Source organism: Mesoplodon mirus (genome assembly GCF_964341445.2).
Source record: "Mesoplodon mirus genome assembly, chromosome: 4".
NCBI lineage: Eukaryota > Metazoa > Chordata > Mammalia > Artiodactyla > Ziphiidae > Mesoplodon > Mesoplodon mirus.
Window position 1 is genome coordinate 107,202,722 of NC_138979.1, and position 9,423 is coordinate 107,212,144.

A 9,423-nucleotide genomic window follows, 5' to 3' on the forward strand; every position below is an offset into this window, starting at 1 on the left:
GCTACACAGCTGGAGACAGACAGATTGGTTACTAATCAAGCATTTTTCTATGTCATAAGTCATTTCTGCATCAGGGGACACTTTTCTTACTAGAAAAGAAAAAAAGTTAAAATCAAAGACAGTGAGCAAGTAGCTCACTGGAAATCGGAGTTCTCCTCTGCTGCCAAACAACTAACACCTCCCTTTTAACAAACAAACAAAGAAATACGCAAACAAGAAACAAACCAAGAAAACCCTCAATGTAGCTATTCCCTGCCTAGACTCCTCCAGACTGCCAAGGTGAGTTAGGTGGCCTTGTGGAGAGCCAAGTGAACTTAGGCCCATGTCACTGATGGTGAGGTTCAGGACCTGGTGCTTATCAGGTAGAGGTGACTTCAGTACACAACAATTTGTGATTCCAGTGTATTCCAAACCTGTGGAGAGGCAGGGAGACTGGGATCTGGGGCTGTATGGGCCAGCTGATTCTTCTTTCCTTTCTCTAGTGATCTTTATGGATAAGATTGTCCTAAATACAATTGCCACTTTTTTTCTTTTTTTTTTTTTTTTTCGGTACGCGGGCCTCTCACTGTTGTGGCCTCTCCCGTTGCGGAGCACAGGCTCCGGACACGCAGGCTCAGCGGCCATGGCTCACGGGCCTAGCCTCTCCGCGGCATGTGGGATCTTCCCGGACCGGGGCACGAACCCGCGTCCCCTGCATCGGCAGGCGGACTCGCAACCACTGCGCCACCAGGGAAGCCCCAATTGCCACTTTTTAATTATTTTGTAAATCCCTTTGACCTTTATTTTCCTTCTTTATTCCTTCTCTCAAATATTCTTGCATACATTCACACTTTATCCTTGCAGTCTCTACTGTAGTTCATTGCTTAAGGCTTTCTAATACGAGGAGTAAAAGAAGAAAGAGATGTTCTCTCGCTCTTAACACGGACAGCTCAAAATAAATCCAGAGAGCAAGTGTGTTAAAACCCAAGCACTCTCTAATGACTTTAAATGGAGTAAAATCTAGAAAAATTTTGAATCACTATGTTGTACACCTGAAACTAATATAATATTGCAAATCAATAATACCTCAATAAAAAAATCAAACCCCGAAACCACACCAAAAAAACGCAACAACAACAAAAAAACCCCAAGCACTCTCATAAGTTTCTCTTTCCACCAACAATTTAAAGGGAAAATATCAGGAATGAAATGAGATAAACAGTGGATTTATTGAGTAGTTAAGATACGGTAGGTTGTTTGCATAAATCGTCTCCTTTAATCCTCACTACAACCCGGCGAGGTGGCTACTATCTTTAGCCCCATTCTGCAGTTGAGGGGACTATAGTTTAGAAAGACATAGTGATTTGCCAAAGTTATACAGGGAGGTGGGGTGAAGCTAGAATTTAAACCAAGGAGGTATGATTTCAGAGACCATAAGTTTAGCAACAATGATATATTTTCTCATGGGAAACCCGTTACTGCTTTTTTTTTTTCTTGGAGTATAATTGCTTTACAATGCTGTGTTAGTTTCTGCTGTACAACAAAGTGAATCAGCTATATGTATACATATATTCCCTCCCTCTTGGACTTCCCTCCCACCCTCACCCCCCATCCCATTCCCACCCCCTATCTGAACTCATCTAGGTCATCACAGAGCACCGAGCTGATCTCCCTGTGCTATGCGGCTGCTTCCCACTAGCTATCTATTTTACACATGGTAGTGTATATATGTCTATCCTAATCTCCCAATTCGTCCCACCTCTCCTTCCCCCGCTGTGTCCACATGCCCGTTCTCTACATCTGCATCTCTATTCCTGCCATGGAAATAGGTTCATCTGTACCATTTTTAAATGATAAAACTGATGTTTTGAGCATATTTGGCATATTTATCATCTGTTCCAGATAATAAATCACAGGAATTAAGAAAATGCTACACTGTGGAAACATGCTTTGCAATTGTTTGAATAACTTAAAAAGGGTTAAAACATCAGGGTCTAGAGCCCTCAGTTTGTTTCTTTTTCCTTAGGTCTAAATTTAAGTTGAGTCTTTAAAGTTGTTTTGGTCTTAAGGCAAATTTCTTTTTATGCTGAGCAGTTAATAAAGAAGGTGACTTTTCTTCTGTCCAGTGTTCTTCTGTCAGGGAAGGAAGAACTGCAGATTCTGGATCCTGAGCTTGCTTGTAAACTGGATGACCTTTTAGCAGCACAAGTGCTATGCATTTCATGCCTTACCACTGAGTAAGTCAGAGGCTAGTTATTATCTAACTCTTCCTTACCTCTAGATTTAAAAATTCTGAAGCAGAGGCTCTGCAACCTGCCTCAAATTCCACAGAATTGCTGACTTGTCCTAGTGACTTCTTTTGCCTTCCTGGCACTGTTCAGAAGGGAAGAAAACTTGGGTAAAATGCAGGAACTGAAAACGTCTAGGGTTTTCCCACAGCATTTGATGTTTCTACATGGTGAGAGGGGCAAGCAGTTCAGAGAGGGCTCCCAGGCTGGTTGTCCTTATTACAGAAACAAAAAAGCAGGAGATTTTGTTTTCTTTTAAGTCTTGATTCAAGTGAGTTTTCACTGATTTTTCCGTGTAGTTCCACTATGTGACTTTAAGGAAGTTCCTTACACACTAGGTTGCTTGTTTTGAAAATAGGCATCCTATGGAGCACAGAGATTTTAGGCATCAGAATTCTGACACATGGTCACCTTATCCAGTGCCTGGCAGACCCTTCCTCCTTTCTCTTCCTGGCAAGCCTCCACTCATTTTCTCAAGTCAGCTCAGCTATCACCTTCTGCGTAAGGCTGTCCCTAACTCATCCAGATGGTCTTAGTCACTATCCCTTTGCTCTCAGAGTTCATGACTCCTATAGGACTTATTTCATTGTTCAAGCCTAGTGTGCCCACCCAGGGCCACCTCACTGTATACCTCTAGAGGGCATTCTCAAATTCTGCAGCACGACAGCCCTGTCTCCATCTGCTCTTAGGCACCACGAAGGCAGCATTCCCATCTTTGTACCCCCAGGACCTGGCATCAGATCCCTAGAACAAAGTTAGTGTCTAATAATTCTTGAATAGTGAATGAGTGGCTGAATTTATCCATTTTGACCCCTGGACCTTTATCCGTTTTATCACACATAGCTTTTCTTTTTCCATCTTGCCATTGCACTGTCTTTCCTCCCTCCTTCCCTCTGTTTCTTCAGTTTTGCTTGACTCTCTGTGTTGGTTTCTATACATTAGAGAAAAGTCACTCACCTCGCACAGTCTTGAAAGAGTGGGCTCGTGTACAGATGAAATTTCTCGCTCAACTCTGCCCCAGCTCTTGGTTGTCTCTCAAACATTTGTGAGTGTCCAAGCAGCCTTTTTTTTTTTTTTTTTTTGGCAGTACGCGGGCCTCTCACTGTTGTGGCCTCTCCCGTTGCGGAGCACAGGCTCCGGACGCGCAGGCTCAGCGGCCATGGCTCACGGGCCTAGCTGCTCCGCGGCATGTGGGATCTTCCCGGACGGGGGCATGAACCCGCATCCCCTGCATCGGTAGGCAGACTCTCAACCACTGCGCTACCAGGGAAGCCCAGCCTATTTTTTTTTAATGGCCCCCAGGAGTTGAGGGGGCCAAGAACTGTCAGCGTCCCAAAGGGGTAGGCTCCGAGATTTAGGCTGACTGGAAGGCAACAGCTTTGAAAGTGAGCAGCTCTACACTGTCCATTGCGACCCAAGCGCAAGGCCCTGAAGCCCGCTCATCTCCCTCAGTCGCCAGAGCCACGTGATCAAGGGGCGTTCCCAGGGCAGCGGCTGCAGAGATTGGCTCACCAGACGCGCGAAAAATCTCCTCCCAGAGATCCCTGCGTGGGGCGCCGCAGCAGCGTAAAGAGACGGCGTCCTCGTCTCCGTCCCGGAGGGCGCCCTGTAGGCCTCCAAGAGTGTGTCAAACCAGCTGCCTGCCCCTCAGGCCGAGGCTCCAGAACAAGCACAAAGCAAATGAGCTTCTCCCACACGCTCTGGGCAGTCCTGGATCTGCTGCTTCTGTGCTGGGCCCTGGGCAGGTGAGTCTGAGCGCGAGCCCTATAAGAGCCCATTCTCAGATCCTCATAACCTGTGTGTGGGTCTCGGGGACACAAGCCCTGTTGGTTTTCAACGCTGGACGTTTTGGAGGCCTGTCTCTCAGGTGTACGTCTTAAAATTTGCGTATGCCACATGTGGGGTTCAAACCCTTTGCTCCTCAGGGAGAAGCTCGGGTTTGAGTTCCCACCCCATTGTGGGTTGCTGCACCGAGTGTGGGGTTTATGACAAGATTGTCCCAGCCTCTCTACCTGCTTCTATGTGGGCTTTCTCTCAGTGGCCTGATGTATAGGAGTTGTTCAGCCAGTTTTCAGGTTGATTTTTTTTTTTTTTTTCCAGAGGACCGTGTTCCATATATATCTGTAGATCTGGTGTGTTTGTGGGAGGAGTTGCGTTCAGGACCCGTTTATGTCGCCACTTTGAACTGAAACTCCTCCTTTTCTACTCTCCGTTTCTTACCTCTTTCCAAAAAAAATTTGCAAATATATACATATTTATAAATATACATGTATTATTCAACTGTATAAAAAAATAAATGAGGCCATCAGGGAAAGTTTGCACTTTTTTCCTTCTTGGATTTATCTTCACTTGCCTTGAAAAAGAAACATCACTCAAGTTTTTTACTGCAGATTTTCTTAAATTTATGCTAAATATATTGATTGGTTTTCTAAGTGCTGGTCACTTACTCTGTTCCCTCGTGGTTGATATCCCAGCATCCATGTCTCTTGGGCAAACGATAAGGAGTACTGGAACTGAGATGACCTTGGCAAGACACTCCTAGCTGTCCCTCATACTACCCACTTGCCAGTCAAAATAAGTAATTTATATGGGTCAAATTTCAGGTAATTTACCCATAAATGGTTGTGTGTTTTCAATCTGTGATTTTCAAGCTATGCTTCAAGGCTCTCTCCAGTTTCCATGGATGTACGTGAGGACCAATGTAGCGGTTAAATTGGGTTCAGTTGTTGAATGGGGCTCTGTTGTTAGCAAAGAAGCCCTACTAGGAGAGGCAAACTTAAGCTAGATAGCTAATCTCCATGCAGAGAGCAAAATATGACTTTGCAAGCAAAGGTACTCTAACTATGATCTCCAATCTAAATGAACAGAGTCCCATAATTTATACCACTGCAGTGTTATAGATGGTGTCTTTGGAATCCCAAGTTAAAACAAGCAGAGATGAGAAAGTGGCACCCTTAAGACCGATAAAACTGGGGCTTCTTACCACAAAGAACTGATTATGTGTGTTAAATGCCAGAGGATTTGGAAGAGTACAGGATCTAGCAGCAGGGAGACAAGAGTCCTCAGCCTCAAAGACTACGTCTAGACAAAATCTTTAGCTGTGGTTACTAATGCAAGGAATTGACCAGAACCAAATAGACGGAATCTACTAAATTTTTGAGAAGAACTTCATTGTTAAAGATGAATTAAGCCTCGCCAACAGCTGCATATAATTGTTGAACCTCAAAAGGAATCCCGAGGTGCCTAAACTTGTACCAACATGCAGAGGTTGCTAAAATTAGAAAAGAACTTTCTCCTGAATGCCCATCTCAGATTTAGGTATTGAAAATAGTGGTTAAAGAATATCTTATAGAGGAAAGAACCAGAGGCTATGGAAGAAAAAGATTTTCACAAGCAGAAATAGGAACTGTCAGGTTGATTAACCAAGGAACTTTCTCCATTGAGAGGACGGGCATTTTTCACTATTCCTTTCTAACTGGGTGGAGTATATGATAGTAAATATTAACTATTGATTTAGTCTTTTCCCACCATTGTATATTAAATGTGTTGGTAGCAGATAACCTGTTCTTTAGAGAAAACTTCCAGATCTATAAGTAGATATCTTTGGACCAAATGAAGAAAATTGAGCATCACCTAGAGATCCTAGATTTGGACCTGGATGTAGTAGCTAGATGGGACTTTGTGGTTTATCTCCTTTGGGGAGGATGTGAATACACCTCTATGAACTGCCTGTGTAGGAAGAAGGATATGTGTGTGGAAGTTAGATTGCCAGAGGGGTGGACAGTGCTGGGCACTGTTAGTTGACTACCAAAAAGCACTACTTATCCAGCTTTATTCCTTGTTAATAGTCCTCTGTACCCTCTCCTTCCTCCCCAGCACACACACATTTTCGGGAGAATTCCCTTGGTTTCAGAGATAGTGAGCTTAGTCATGAACTTTATATAGGTATGTAATCCAAATTTAGCCAGTGATACATAAGGAGATGTCTTCTAGAGGTTTCTGGAGGCAGATGCTGCCACTTCCAAGATATCATCAAATTGCTAAACTAACATTAACAAACACTTGGGTCTAAATTTGTTATGTGAGATAAAAGAAACCCTCATTTGTTTTAGTCACTGTTAGTTTTTGTTTGTTTTTATGTCTTGTAGGCAAATATTTCTAAATGATATAATTATAAACTTATATTTTGGTTGTTATCTAAACCAGGAGGTTGCCAAATTATAGTGTATGGGTCAAATCCAGCTCCCTGTTTTTGTAATTAGTCATATTGGAATATAGCCACTCCATTCATTTATATTATCTATGGCTGCTTTCGTATTATAAAGGCAAGTTGAGCAGTTGCAAATGAGACCACATGGCTTGCAAAGCCTAAACTATTTCTAACTGACCCTTTATGGAAAAAAGTTTGCTGACTCCTCATGTAAAAAGTCATATGTGGAAATCAGAATTAAGTGGGATAAAAATATCATATATTTTAGTACAGTCTTTTCCAAACTTGCGCAGCATATGAATGAACTGCAACCCTTGTTAATTACGTATTCCAAGTTCCTGTGCTGACTTTTCAGTGGAGAGCCCTGAGAATCTGTATTATTAACCATTTCCCTACATATGAATCTTTTGACCAGGCAAGTTTGAAAAATACTGTTAGAGATTGATGTCCTGGAGCAGCTTAGCTAGCCTACCATTTAATCTGATCTGTAACTGTTCCCTGTCTGTGACTCACTGCAGAAATGAAGCCCTAGTATGACCAGGAGATAGAGTGACCTGGTAGAATCTTACTCAAGGCTTGCTTATGGAATGAAGTACGGTGGATCAGAAGATTTTGATGCAGTAAAAGTGATACCAGCTTTCAACATGAGATACCTGGGTTCAGGTTCTAAATCAGCCTCTAACTAATGATTTGACCTTGGGCAAGTTTCTCTCTAAAATCCAAGATTCTCAACTCTAAAAATGTCAGTTGAGTGGGCTGTCTCCAAGTTGATTTTTGGCAGTATGATTTTCAGATTCAGGAAATAGAAAGTGCCTAAGAAGAAAATAAGAATAGTTTCTCTGTTTCTTGAAATTATTTTCTTCTAGATCAGGGTTCCGTATTCCTGGCTACACATTAGACTCGTTGTGATGCTTTTAAAAACAGCAATACTATAGGTCCCACCCAGAGATTCTGATACAATTAGCCTGGGGCAGAGCCTAGCCAGTGGGATGAAAGCTTTCCAGGTGACTCTACTTGTTTAGTCAGAATGAGAACCACTATCTCAGCTGGTATTAGATTCTTTTTTTCTATTTCCTATTCAAGGTTTATATACACTTGGTGAGACACGGTAAACAAGAGGAGCAAACAAGTTCAGCAGCTCCCGAATACTGTGAGTCAGGAAGGCTGGGTAACAGTTGGAGGAGAGCCTGTTAAAAAAAATATAGCTCCTGGGCTTGGTAATCTCTCTCTCTTTTTTTTCTTTCCTTGAAACGTACTCCCCAGGTCCTCCTAATACACAGCTGGCTTGGGAACCATCAGGCCCAGTAATCTCTGAAACTTCTTCCAGCTTGCAGGATATGAGGTCCTCTGTTTAATTTTATGAGAAATAAGTCACAGTTTTAAAAACATTTTGAAAAGGCAGTTTGCACTGTAAGTTTAAGATATTGTGAAAGGAATGTTATTAACCAACAGGAATGGGCCTCCAACAGGTGCTGTTTGGTAAAAGTATTGTTCGCCTGGTTTACCTTCTCAGAAAGAGTCATAACTGTGTCCATACAGTTTAATTATTTGTCCTCAGTAACACTTGAAAAGGTTCTTTACTTTGGCCTTTTATATGCAACTATAAGTTGTAGTTGAAAAGAGCTAAACTCCTGCTCTCCAATGAATCAGATATAGTTTATCAAACTATATAATATACATAGCAAATTGCAAATAAAATCAGGTACAGCTGTAACCTAGTCTTGCATTTACTACTAATCCTTTTAAATTCAGGTATTAATAATTCTGCTCACTCATTTATTCTTTTGTTCGTTCTCTCAACAAATAATTTGAAAGACTCAACTATGAGCCAAAAATTGCTCTAGGCCCTGGGGATACAGCAATGAACAACAGTCTCTGCCTCCTTGAGGCTTACACTCTACTTGGGGAAATTGATAATAACACAACTAGTTAGAGCTTTAAGTGGTGCTAATTGTTAACGGGGAAATTAAGGCAAGGAAAGACAATAGAAAGTGATGGGAGCTAGAGGGCAGTGCTATTTTAGAAAGGTAATCAGGGAAGTCTGCTCCATTAAGGCAATACTTTAACAGAGATCTGAAGAAAGTAAGAGAAAAGTCATGGTGGTATCTGGGGAAAGAGCATTTTAGACAGGAAACAGCCAGTGCAAAAGTCCTGTGGTGGGGAGGTTCTGAGTGCGACTCAGGAACAGCTTGGCTATAGCAGCTTGAGTGGAGTGCCAGCAGGTGGGAGTGTTGGAGAGGAGTCAGAGAGTAGCAGGGCCCCATCGTGCAAGCCTTGCCAGGCTAATTATTAGGGCATTGTATTTAACTCTGAGATTTAAGGGTGCATCCAGGATTTGTGGTGTTTGGAATTTTAGTCCTCGAGGCCTTGTATTGAATATATGTAAAGGAATACAAAATTAGGGACAAACCTGAATACTTATTTGGAATGGGAAAAAAAGACCCCATAAGAAATCACCAATTTTGGGCTTCCCTGGTGGCGAAGTGGTTAAGAATCTGCCTGCCAGTGTAGGGGACACAGGTTCAAGCCCTGATCCGGGAAGATCCCACATGCTGCAGGGCAACTAAGCCCATGCACCACAACTACTGATCCTGTGCTCTAGAGCCTGTGAGCCATAACTACTGAGCCCATACGCCTAAAGCCCATGTTCCACAGCAAGAGAAGCCACCGCAATGAGAAGCCCGCGCACCGCAGCCCCCGCTCGCCGTAACTAGAGAAAGCCCATGAGCAGCACCGAAGACTCAATGCAGCCAAAAATAAATAAATATATTTAAAAAAAAAGAAATCACCAGTTTTTTAAAAGTGACAAATACCAATATAGGGATAGGAATATGCCACCCCCAAATATACCACTTTGGCATAAGGATTATTTTGAGCTGAAGACAATGAGGAACAGCAGATGTAAAAAAAGCTCCTGTCTTCCCCACTATCATACTAGGAAGGGCA